The sequence below is a fragment of the Oncorhynchus tshawytscha genome, linkage group LG28 (genome assembly GCF_018296145.1).
Source record: "Oncorhynchus tshawytscha isolate Ot180627B linkage group LG28, Otsh_v2.0, whole genome shotgun sequence".
NCBI lineage: Eukaryota > Metazoa > Chordata > Actinopteri > Salmoniformes > Salmonidae > Oncorhynchus > Oncorhynchus tshawytscha.
Window position 1 is genome coordinate 23155019 of NC_056456.1, and position 13424 is coordinate 23168442.

The 13424-nt window shown below is 41.2% G+C and overlaps 1 long non-coding RNA gene across 1 annotated transcript; it reads right to left on the bottom strand.

The window, feature by feature from the left end:
• Nucleotides 1–1207, bottom strand: LOC112226475. The gene is made up of 2 exons (XR_002949742.2): nucleotides 974–1207; nucleotides 1–519 (listed from the first exon to the last, which is right to left on the bottom strand). It is a non-coding gene; the product is annotated as an uncharacterized LOC112226475 (long non-coding RNA).
• Between the last annotated feature and the right edge of the window lie 12217 nt (nucleotides 1208–13424).

The window sequence follows — 13424 nt, forward strand, 5'->3', positions numbered from 1 at the left end:
ACCGATTCCCTTCCTCTCTTTATTGCAAGGTTGTGATGTGATTAGTCAACATCGACACTAGTTTAAATACTTAACTTCAAAGAATCAACACTTTAATGTCATTTAAAAGTGTACAAGTAAGCTGATTCATATGTAAAGTTGAGACATTTTAGTAACAAATAGGTTGTTATTAGTAAATAGTAATTTCAAGTGAAAAAAAAAGAAGAAGGTCAATACCAGAGGTGGCCAACCACTGATCCCTGATCTACTGGGTGAGCAGACTTCCATTCCAGCCCAGCAATAGCACACTTGATTATTAACTAATTAGGTTTGATAAATTGAATCTGGAACAGAAGCGTGCACACCCACCAGGGTTGGCCTGTTCCAGTTGTAATAGGTTTATACATTGTGTGACTTAAACTGAATTTTTGTTCACAAAATGTACTAATATAGGTACACATATAATCCATGGTATACAAGGATATACCCTTATTCTCTTGGGACCTCTTCATCTGCAGACAGGGTTTCACAGCTCTGTATCTGAGGACAGAAAACGTCATAAAGAAACATACTCAAATTAGACAGCACTGAATACGATGTTGCTATATCTCCCTGTTCTTAGTTTTTCTCGCTAGGGACTGGAACTGGAGAATATTTTCATAATGTCCTCCCACAAAAGTACCTGCCCTATCCAGGGTAGCCTACCCTCCCTTCTCTGACAGATCGAACTGATAGCTAATACTTTCACCCTCTTCCATGGTTGTTAGCTAGCTACTGCTACCTAGCTACAAATGCATTTAGAGTTACAACGATAAATACATCAAGATAGCTAGCTAACATGAAATTCGCTAACTGGTGATATTTAATTTACTTAGCTAGCTAACTTACACATTATGTAAAGTTAGCAGCTCATTCGAGTTAGCCTGCACACAACGTTTATGTAGCAAGCCAATAATACATGGCTTTTGATCATTGTCGAAATGTATTTATTTACTTGAATACGTTCTCTCTCTGCGTCCGTTTTCTGTGTCCTTACAAAAACGAAATAATGGGCATTCTTCAAGTGGTTTCCGGTGGTAGCAAAATGCAGCCAACCATGTGGACGATTGGAAGACTTCCAACATGGCGCTGGTGCGGTTGCTAGGTGATTTATGACGCAACTGCAAGCCCTTTATAGTGCATGATCGTCTTCCTTCCTTCCTGCAGCTGTCTCCTTAGTCTTATTCAAAGCCTGGCCTTTGGGAAATGAAAGTCGATAGATACCACTATGTAGTCTTATATAACATGCACATAACACGTTTGTGGGTAAAAGCCTGTGTGGTGTTAAGAGGTCAGCAAAGAGTCACTGTATGTGTCATTTGAAAAACCCTGTGTGTCGAAATCGGTAGCAAGCCCTCAGCAGAACATGATGTTGACACCCTGACAGGCTATTTGGCTATTTATGATACATGATTTGATAAAGGCTTTGAATAAGGCATTGGATTCAATGGATGACATTTCTATGAAAATATCCCTCTATGTAGTCTTATCTGTCATCATTACTCGTGTATATGTTTGTTTTCTTACATTAGCTTGCTGAATAGCAAAATGCATTAGTGGACTACTCAGCACTAATACCACCAAGGCAGAAAACACAAGTCTCTTCAAATGTAATTCTTCAAGGCTTTTTGTCAGTTATGTAAGTACTAATGATCAATATGGTTGGGGTTTTTAAGTCAACAATCTCAGTATTTTTGGTCTAAACACCACTGTACATCACTGTAGGCCTACATACAGTGCATTCGGAAAGTATTCAGACCCCTTGACTTTATCCACATTTTGTTACGTTACAGCCTTATTCTAAAATGTATTAAATTAATTATTCCCTCATCAATCTACACACAATACCCAATAAGGACAAAGTGAAAACAGGTTATTGGACATTTTTGCAAATTTGTTAAAAATAAAAAACAGAAATACCTTATTTACATACGTTTTCAGACCCTTTGCTATGAGACTCGAAAGGTGCATCCTGTTTCCATTGATCATCCTTGAGATGTTCTACAACTTGATTGGGCTCCACCTGTGGTAATTCAATTGATTGGACATGTTTTGTAAAGGCACACATCTGTCTATTTAAGGTTCCACAGTTGACAGTGTTTGTCAGAGAAAAACCAAGCCATGAGGTCAAAGGAATTGTCCATAGAGCTCCGAGACAGGATTGTGTCGAGACACAGATCTGGGGAAGGGTACCAAACAATTTCTGAAGCATTGAAGGTCCCCAAGTACACAGTGGCCTCCATTGTTCTTAAATGGAAGAAGTTTGGAACCACCAAGACTCTTCCTAGAGCTGGCCAAACTGAGCAATTGGGGGAGAAGGGCCTTGGTCAGGGAGGTGACCAAGAACCTGATCGTCACTCTGACAGAGCTCCAGAGTTCCTCTGGGAGATGGGAGAGCCTTCCAGAAGGACAACCATCTCTGCAGCACTCCACCAATCAGGCCTTTATGGTAGAGTGGCCAGATGGAAGCCACTCCTCAGTAAAAGGCACATGACAGCCAAAGGCCACGGACTCTCAGACCATGAGAAACAAGATTCTCTGGTCTGATGAACCCAAGATTGAACTCTTTGGCCTGAATGCCAAGCGTCACGTCTGGAGGAAACCTGGCACCATCCCTACGGTGAAGCATGGTGGTGGCAGCATCATGCTGTGGAGAAACTAGTCAGGATCAAGGGAAAGATGAACGGAGTAAAGTACAGAGAGATCCTTGGTGAAAACCTGCTCCAGAGCACTCAGGACCTCAGACTGGGGCAAAGGTTCAGCTTCCAACAAGACAACGACCCTAAGCACACAGCCAAGACAACGCAGGAGTGGCTTTGGGACAAGTCTCTGAATAGCCCAGCCAGAGCCCGGACTTGAACCGATATAACCGATCTTCCATGGAAGCCATCTGGAGAGACCTGAAACTAGCTGTGCAGCGACACTCCACATCCAACCTGACAGAGCTTGAGAGGATCTGCAGAGAAGAATGGGAGAAACTCCACAAATATTTTTATTAAATAAAGGTTTATTAAATAAATTAAGTAGGCAAGTCAGTTAAGAACAAATTCTTATTTACAGTGACAGCCTAGGAACATTGGGTTAACTGCCTTGTTCAGGGACAGAACAACAGATTTTTACCTTGTCAGCTTGGGGATTCGATCTAGCAACCTTTCGGTTACTGGCCCATCACTCTAATCACAAGACTAACTGCCCCGTGTGCCAAGCTTCTAGCGTCATACCCAAGAAGACTCGAGGCTTTAATCACTGCCAAAGGTGCTTCAACAAAGCACCGTGTGACGGGTCTGAATACTTATACTTGTGTAAATGTTATATTTCATTTTTTGTATTTTATATACATTTTGGAAAAATGTCTAAAAATCTGTTTTTACTTTGTCCTTATGGGGTATTGCGTGTAGATTGATGAGGGAAAAATATATTTATTCAAATTTAGGATAAGACTGTAACGTAACAAAATGTGAAAAAAGTCAGGGGGTCTGAATACTTTCAAATGCATTGTACATACGATTACTATCTTGCTTTAAAAAATAATCTGTTTTTGACACAAAGAACAACTGTCAAGAGCGTTCTAGATCTTCTATAGTAAATGGCCCATTGGTTGTTTCTAATATTACACATAGTGATTAAAAAGCCATGTGTGTGGTAGTGAACTGGTTTTAGGTGATGTTATGTTCCATTATAGTGCCTTCTCATGCGGAAGGCTTAGTCGTGATAATCTTCATAATAATTTACATTTGAATGAACAGGACCATTTCAGGTTTTCTGGAGGAAGATGCTTCTAAGGAGCTTTTGTATGAAGACTTAAAGATGATACTGTCTTAAAGAGCAGTTAAATTTTTTAGTTTTTTAATCTACCGGAAAGATATATCCATATTTTGTTTTGTTATGTTTTGACATCTCCTTTTGTCTAGTATTCATCCCAACTTAGCAGCTTCAATTGCTGGAGAACACTGAATCCAGCAAATATCTATTTGAGGATCAACCATCCATCAATTCTAGAGTAAGAAGCATCTTCACTGTATGATGCTGAATCGTCTTGTTGATACATTTCAATGTAAAACAAATTATTTTAAACATTAACACTACAACTCAAATGGCTGCTGCAGTTGTGGCTATCTCCAGTGATGCAAAAATTGATGTCAAGGAAAATGAGACCTGGTTGTGGGACAAAATGCCCCAAAGATGAGTTAAACTTTTTGAGGTCTTTTACCCCCCAATTGGTAGTTAAAGTCTTGTCCCATCACTGCAACTCCCCTACAGACTCAGGAGAGTCTACGGTTTTGAGCCATGCGTCCTGTGAAACACAACCCTGCTAAGCTGCACCACTTCTTGACACACTGCTCGCTTAACCCGGAAGCACCACTGTGTCAGAGGAAACACTGTCCAAATGGCGACCGAAGTTAGCTTGCAGGCACCACAAGGAATTGCTAGAGCGCAATGGGACAAGTAAATGCTGGCCTGCCAAAACCTCCCCTAACCTGGACAATTAATTGCACACCGCTTCAAGCGTCTCTCGGTAACGGCCAGCTGTGACACAGCCTGGGATCAAACCCGGGTCTGTAGAGACACCTCAAGCACTGCAATGTAGTGCTTTAGACCACTGATCCACTCGGGAGTCCCTTGTTTTATCTATTTTTATCATGGAGAGAGAAATCCTGACTAAGGAGGAAGCCATAGCCAACCCCATTAAGGAGGAAGAGCTCTACCACAGTCTCAAACATGAAATTCATCCAAACCACATGAGGTCAGTACAGAGAGTACCTGCACTCTGGCGTATATACCCTCTCAGTAAGGAAGCATGGGCAAAGCTTCTGATTAGAGGAATGCCAGTCAGATGAAAACATGTTGTGTTCAAACAGAATAATCCTTTCAGTTTGAAGTCGCATGTCTGACCAGAACTCAATTCAGGATACAATTAAAGAATTACCTGAATCAGCAGATGATAGTGTTGTGACTGAGTTTCTATCTAAAACTGGATGTAAGGTGGTGGGGAGGGTGATGAGGTGCATGATAAGATACAAGGGTCAACTCACAAACCGCTCATTTTGTGGATGTTGAAGCATCACTCACATAACACGGTCTAAACATAGAGTGGCCCTCACTGGATCAAAGTATTTTATGATGGACAAGGTCCTGCATGTAGACAGGACTGGCTGACACAATCTCACTGGAGAGGGGATCAGGAGATGGTAGAGTACAGTCCGTGCTTCTACATCTGCATTGCTTGCTGTTTGGGGTTTTAGGTTTGGTTTCTGTACAGCACTTTGTTGTCTCGGCTGATGTAAAAAGGGTCTAAAAATACATTTGATTGATTTATTGATACTACACTGGACAACATAAGGTACATAGAGGAAACTGTTTCACACTACATGTATGTGCAGGACAACAATCCTGTCCCCATGAGTAGGGCAGACTTATCACATATCCCAGCTGAAATGAACGTGAGACTGAGGTTGAAGAGGATCATTTCTCAGCTCCCAAGGACAAAGGTGCAGTGAATGAAACATTGGAGTTGGTACAACAATGACAGCGCATTTCAAGAAAAGTAAGAAGAATACGAGGATTTTTGTCAGTGGCTACTGAGACCAGTGACAATCATAACCCAATAGAAAACTCTGAAGATAATAAGGGGCCCCAAAGGCTGTGTAACTCTCTGGGGAATACAAAAGAAGGCAGCCAAACATCAATGCTGGCCTCATTCAAACAATCCGGGAATCAACAAACACCCAAGCAGCCCATGGTACCAAGCTCATCATCAGAGTCTGGAGTTAGGACACCTGCAGAGAAAAAGGCTAATATGGAGGAAGTAATTCTGGGAGAAGTGGAGAAAAGTCTGCCTAATTAGCCATCCAGACAGAAATCATTGATGAATGGTGGCACATGAATGATTGAAATCATCTAGACTTGAGTAGCCTATATTATCTGGTTCAGAGAATGACATCCTGTGTATGTGAGAATAACCTCTGTCACTGACATGGCTTTTCAAGAGAATGAGCAATCTGCAGATAATCTCATTTTAATGCAAACTCTTGATACATGTCGCAAACAAAACTCGCCTTGGAGACAGAAATTCAGTTCCCTTAACCCAGCTATTAAAAAACATTGTACCATGAACCTTATTCAAACCGTTAATCTGGCAAACATTCTCTGGGACCCTTCTTCCAAGCCTAAATGAATATGAGGAGGTCATCTGAATATTCATAGCATTATTTCTAAGAGTGAACAGGTGGAACATTTACTGAATGTTGATGTTGATTTTTTTTCTGTTTCTCTGAGAGATGGCTGAATAAATCTTCTCCTATTTCTGCCTTTAATGTTCCTGGATATTCCATATTCAGGGGGGACAGGGGAGAGGGCAGAGGGGGTGGATTGCTTATGTACATGAAAGATAACTTTAAATGCAATCATATCACATGGAAACATGCCAATGACCTTGAATGTATGGGGCTGTCTTCCTCTCCCCTCATATGTCTCTCGCTATTTTTGGATTTGGGATTTTTGCTTAAAGAATGTGATCATAAGAAGGAGATCCTCTTCATGAGCGATTTCAATAAAACTGGGAAAACAAAACTTGCAGGATAAAGAAAATTACTGAAGTAAAAGTGAAAATCACACAGTAAAATACCACTTAAGTAAAAGTCTCAAAGTATTTGGTTTTAAATGTAATTAAGTATCAAAAGTAAAAGTATAAATAATTCAAATGTGTTATATTTAGCAAACCAGATAACACATTTTTCTTGTTTTTAAACATTTATTTATAGCCAAGGGAACAGTTCAACGCTCGGACATAATTTACAAAAAAAGCATTTGTGTTTAGTGAGTCTGCCAGATCAGAGGTAGAATGGATAACCAGGGATGTTCTCTTGATAAGTGTGGGAATTAGACCATTTTCCTGTCCTGCTTAGCATTCAAAATGTAACAACTACTTTTGGGTGTCAGGGAAAATGTAAGGAGTAAAAAGTACGTTATTTTCTTTAGGAATGTAGGGGAGTAAAAGTTGTCAAAAATATAAATAGTAAAGTACAGATACCCCAAGTACTTTACACCACTGCTAAAAAGAGATTTAAGAACCATATCAATGTGCAACACTACGATAAACAAATCACTAAAAGTGAGCAGAATAACTACGACGCAGCTATAAGTCAAAATGACTGGTCTCATCTGTTAAGCAATGAAGACCCAGAGGCTGGATACAGAACATTTCTTTCAGCTCTCTCTTTTACCTGGAAATTTCAACATCAGCCAAGATGTAAAACCTCTCTACCATGGCTCAATGATGACCTCCTGAGGCAGATGAGAGAACAGGATCATTCCTTGAAAAAAGCACTGAGGTCAGAATGATGACAGATTAATATTTGCATCACTGAGAAATAAGGTGGTAAGGATTTTTTTTTTTAAGTAGCAAAAGCAGAGTTTTTCTTCAGAGTGATCAATGAATTAAAAAGAAATGGCAAAGTGATTTGGGAGAATCTCAACAAACTTACAGGGAGAGGAGCTGAAAAGTCCAAAAACATCCTGAATTAAAGGTTCATGGGATTCTAATTCAAGACACCAGTTTCATATCCACCCATTTAAAAAAAAAATTTGTTGACTCTGTCAGGGAACTGGTTCAAAGATTTTTAACCAAGAGCACAGTTCTCACTCCAATGGATAATAATAACCGTACCTTCTCCGCTGTGCAATCTGGCTTCCGAGCCGGTCACGGGTGCACCTCAGCCACACTCAAGGTACTAAACGATATCATAACCGCCATCGATAAAAGACAGTACTGTGCAGCCGTCTTCATCGACCTTGCCAAGGCTTTCGACTCTGTCAATCACCATATTCTCATCGGCAGACTCAGTATGACTGCCTTGCCTGGTTCACCAATTACTTTGCAGACAGAGTTCAGTGTGTCAAATCGGAGGGCATGCTGTCCGGTCCTCTGGCAGTCTCTATGGGGGTACCACAGGGTTCAATTCTCGGGCCGACTCTTTTCTCTGTGTATATCAATGATGTTGCTCTTGCTGCGGGCGATTCCCTGATCCACCTCTACGCAGACGACACCATTCTATATACTTTCGGCCCGTCATTGGACACTGTGCTATCTAACCTCCAAACAAGCTTCAATGCCATACAACACTCCTTCCGTGGCCTCCAACTCCTCTTAAACGCTAGTAAAACCAAATGCATGCTTTTCAACCGATCGCTGCCTGCACCCGCATGCCCGACTAGCAGCACCACCCTGGATGGTTCCGACCTTGAATATGTGGACATCTATAAGTACCTAGGTGTCTGGCTAGACTGCAAACTCTCCTTCCAGACTCATATCAAACACCTCCAATCAAAAATCAAATCAAGAGTCGGCTTTCTATTCCGCAACAAAGCCTCCTTCACTCACGCCGCCAAGCTTACCCTAGTAAAACTGACTATCCTACCAATCCTCGACTTCGGCGATGTCATCTACAAAATGGCTTCCAACACTCTACTCAGCAAACTGGATGCAGTATATCACAGTGCCATCCGTTTTGTCACTAAAGCACCTTATACCACCCACCACTGCGACTTGTATGCTCTAGTCGGCTGGCCCTCGCTACATATTCGTCGCCAGACCCACTGGCTCCAGGTCATCTACAAGTCCATGCTAGGTAAAGCTCCGCCTTATCTCAGTTCACTGGTCACGATGGCAACACCCATCCGTAGCACGCGCTCCAGCAGGTGTATCTCACTGATCATCCCTAAAGCCAACACCTCATTTGGCCGCCTTTCGTTCCAGTACTCTGCTGCCTGTGACTGGAACGAATTGCAAAATCGCTGAAGTTGGAGACTTTTATCTCCTCACCAACTTCAAACATCAGCTATCTGAGCAGCTAACCGATCGCTGCAGCTGTACATAGTCTATTGGTAAATAGCCCACCCATTTTCACCTACCTCATCCCCATACTGTTTTTATTTATTTACTTTTCTGCTCTTTTGCACACCAATATCTCTACCTGTACATGACCATCTGATCATTTATCACTCCAGTGTTAATCTGCAAAATTGTAACTATTCGTCTACCTCCTCATGCCTTTTGCACACATTGGACACAAATATTATCTGATTGCCCCTATTGTAGTGGAAAGACCAATGCCGGAGATGAGAAGCAGGTACGGGGAGTTGAACATTTAATGCGGAACAGACAGGTAACAAGCCAGGAACAGCGTCAGCACACAGGTAACAACGACATACGAACATTAATGCTGAAGCAAGGAACAGAGCGGGGAACCAGACATATATAGGGAAGGTAATGACAGAGGTGATAGAGTCCAGGTGAGTCCAATAATCGCTGATACACGTGACGGGGGGAAGGCAGATGTGCGCAATGATGGTGGCAGAAGTGCGCAATGCTGGGGAGCCTGGTGCCCTTGAGCGCCAGGGGGGAAGAGCGGGAGCAGGCGTGATATCTAGTTAATCTGCCCATCAAATATGAGTTCTTCCCCAAGGCTTGGAAGTCTGCTGTAGTGATACCTGTTTTAAAATCTGGTGACCCAACACTGGTGGAAAATTACCGATCTATAAGCATTCTTGCAATGCTTTCAAAAGTTGCTGAAAGATGGGTGGCTGATCATCTGACTGATCACCTCATTCAGGGCAACTCCATACATCAAATGCCATTTGGATTCAGAATGAACCATTCTACCGAAACAGTCAATTGCTATTTTCTAGAGTGCAATAAATCCAAACTGGAAATAGGTGGTGAAGTCGGAGCAGTCTTTTTGGATTTAAAAAGGCCTTTGATATTGTCAATCATGAGGTCCTCTTATCCAAACTATCCTCCCTTAATGTGTCCATTGAAGCCATTGGTTGGATGTATTCCTATCTGACAAATAGAATCCAAAGGGTTTGTCTGGGGGACACTCAGTCAGATTCTTTTTACTATAACATTGGGATCCCACAAGGGTCAATATGAGGCCCCCTTCTGTTTACCAAATCAAATCTAATTTGATTTGTCACATACACATGGTTAGCAGATGTTAATGCGAGTGTAGCTAAATGCTTGTGCTTCTAGTTCCGACAATGCAGTAATAACCAACGAGTAATCTAGCTAACAATTCCAAAACTACTACCATATACACACAAGTGTAAAGGGATAAAGAATATGTACATAAAGATATATGAATGAGTGATGGTACAGAGCGGCATAGGCAAGATGCAGTAGATGGTATCGAGTACAGTATATACATATGAGATGAGTATGTAAACAAAGTGGCATAGTTTAAAGTGGCTAGTGATAGATGTATTACATAAAGATGCAGTAGATGATATAGAGTACAGTATATACGTATACATATGAGATAAATAATGTAGGGTATGTAAACATTATATTAAGTAGCATTGTTTAAAGTGGCTAGTGATATATTTTACATCAATTCCCATTATTAAAGTGGCTGGAGTTGAGTCAGTGTGTTGGCAGCAGCCACTCAATGTTAGTGGTCGCGGAGCAGTTGCCGTACCAGGCGGTGATACAGCCCGACAGGATGCTCTCGATTGTGCATCTGTAGAAGTTTGTGAGTGCTTTTGGTGACAAGCCAAATTTCTTCAGCCTTGCATTCGTAAAGTATTCAGACCCCTTGACTTTTTCTAAATGTTGTTACGTTACAGCCTTATTGTAAAATGATACCACACAATGACAAAGCAAAAACAGGTTCAGACATTTTTGCAAATTTGTTACAAAAACGTAAGCGTAACTATCACATTTACATAAGTATTCAGACCCTTTCCTCAGTACTTTGTTGAAGTACCTTTGGCAGCAGTTACAGCCTCGAGTCTTCTTGGTTAGGACTCTACAAGCTTGGCACACCTGCATTTGAGGAGATTCTCCAATTCTTCTCAGCAGATCCTCTCAAGCTCTGACAGGTTGGATGGGGAGCGTCGGTACGCTATTTTCAGCGCTCTCCAGAGATGTCTGATTGTGTTCAAGTTTGGCCTCTGGCTGGGCCACTCAAGGACATTCAGAGACTTGTCCCAAAGCCACTCCTCGTTGTCCAGTTGGAAGGTGAACCTTTGCACCAGTCTGAGGTCCTGAGTGCTCTGGAGCAGGTTTTCATCAAGGATCTCTCTGTACTTTGCTCTGTTAATTTCTTTCCCTCGATCCTGACTAGTCTCCTAGTCACTGCTGCTGAAAAACATCCCACAGCATGATGATGCCACCACCATGCTTCACCATAGGGATGGTGCCTGGTTTCCCCCAGGCATGCACTTGGCATTCAGGCCAAAGAGTTCAATCTTGGTTTCATCAGATCAGATAATCTTGTTTCTCAAGGTCTGAGAATCTTTAGGTGCCGTTTGGCAAACGCCAAGAAGGCTGTAATGTGCCTTTTACTGATGAGTGGCTTCCGTCTGGCCACTCTACCATAAAGGCCCTTCTCCCCCGATTGCTCAGTTTGGCCGGGCGGCCAGCTCTAGGAAGAGTCTGGTGGTTCCAAACTCCTTCCATTTAAGAATGATGGAGGCCACAGTGTTCTTGGGGACCTTCAATGCTGCAGACATTATATGGTACCCTTCCCCAGTTCTGTGCCTCGACACAATCGGTCTCAGGGCTCAACGGACAATTCCTTCAACCTCATGGCCTGGTTTTTGCTCTGATATGCACTGTCAACTGTGGGACCTTATATAGACAGGTGTGTGCTTTTTCTAAATCATGTCCAATCAATTGAATTTACCACAGATGGACTCCAACCCAGTTGTAGAAACATCTCAAGGATGATCAATGGAAACAGGATGCACCTGAGCTCAATTTCGAGTCTCATAGCAAAGGGTCTGAATACTTATGTTAATAAGGTATTTCTAGTTTTGTTTTTAATACATTAGCAAACATTTCCAAAAACCTGTTTCGCTTTGTTATTATGGGGTATTGTGTGTAGATTGCTGTGGATTGTTTTGTTTTTAATCCATTTTAGAATAAGGCTGAAACGTAACAAAATGTGGAACATTTCCAGAGGTCAGAATACTTTCCGAAGGCACTATATACATGCTATGATTTTCTCACATCTGAGATATTGCCTCACATGCTGGTCACAAGCAGGAGCTACTATTCTGAAACCAATTGAATCACTCTACAAACAAACACTTAAGACAAAACAAACCAAACGGTTACCACCATTGTCACATCATTCACAAACATCATTTATTCAGTCTGGACAGCTTTAAGCAGTATGTAGATGCAAGCCTTGTCTTTAAGATCCTGCATGGTCTTGCCCCTCCACCTCTATGCTGGCATATCATGCTCAAGGAAAACAACTCCAGGATAACAAGGGCAGTAACTAGAGGGGATTGTGTTGTCCCTTTTCCACACAGTAAACTCGGTCAATCGGCCTTCTCTGTTAGAGCTACAATATACTGGAATGCAATGCCCATGGACTTGAGAAACTGCGCTGATTATTGTACTTTTACATTTAATTTGAAAACATGGCTAAAATCTATCCAAATCTGTACACATGAGTTATCTATGGTTCCTTATACATAAGACAACAGTTGATGATAGTGTTTTTATTTTACAAATAAGTTGTTGTTGTTATAATGATATATTATTGGATGTAATGTATTGTATGTTGTATTGTTTTAGGGAGTATGTGTATTGTGGCTGTGTAATGGTCCTTACCTGCCCTGGGACTACAGGTGCACATTATCTTGTGGCTAAACCCCATCATATTAATATGGATGTTGCATTATTATAATATTGATGTTGATTAATGTGCACCGTCCCTATAAATAAATACAGTCAGGTGTATTCCAATGAATATGACTTATTATGTAAGGTAGAACCGACCATTTCCTCCACTGTACTTTACCCCAATGTACTGTATTTGACTGTACTGCATCTGTCAGTTTATTTGTGAAAACTTTTTTCCCCAGCATTTCTTTCTCAAGTTAAGATTTGAACCTAAAGATAAAATGTGCGAATGCCTGTTAATTATACAAATTGCTCTTCCATCTGTTTAAACTCTTAGGCAGTGAATTCAGCTAGACAATTATAACAATGTTTCATTTCAACTTCTTCTTCACTTTAGGGAAACATTTAAACCATTAATAATATGCTGTTTTAATTGCTTATACTGCATTAATGCACTGCAGCACTCTCTCTGCCTTCCTTCCATATTTATTTTGTGATTGGCATGGTCTCAGGGCAATTTGTATTATTCTGTACGGAAATCTGTGAGACGGCATTAAGTATTCTAGGTTATGTTATGTTACATTATGAATGGAATAGCGGTCATACCATATCACACAACTTATAGGATGTATACTGTACTATTGTATGTCTTACCCAGTCGTACAAGAGCATAAGAATTGTATGAAGTAACTTATGATACATCTTGGAGGATGTATAGTATTATACATCTTTCTCTGAGACCGGTCTGCTTGATGCTTTGTAACAACAAAGG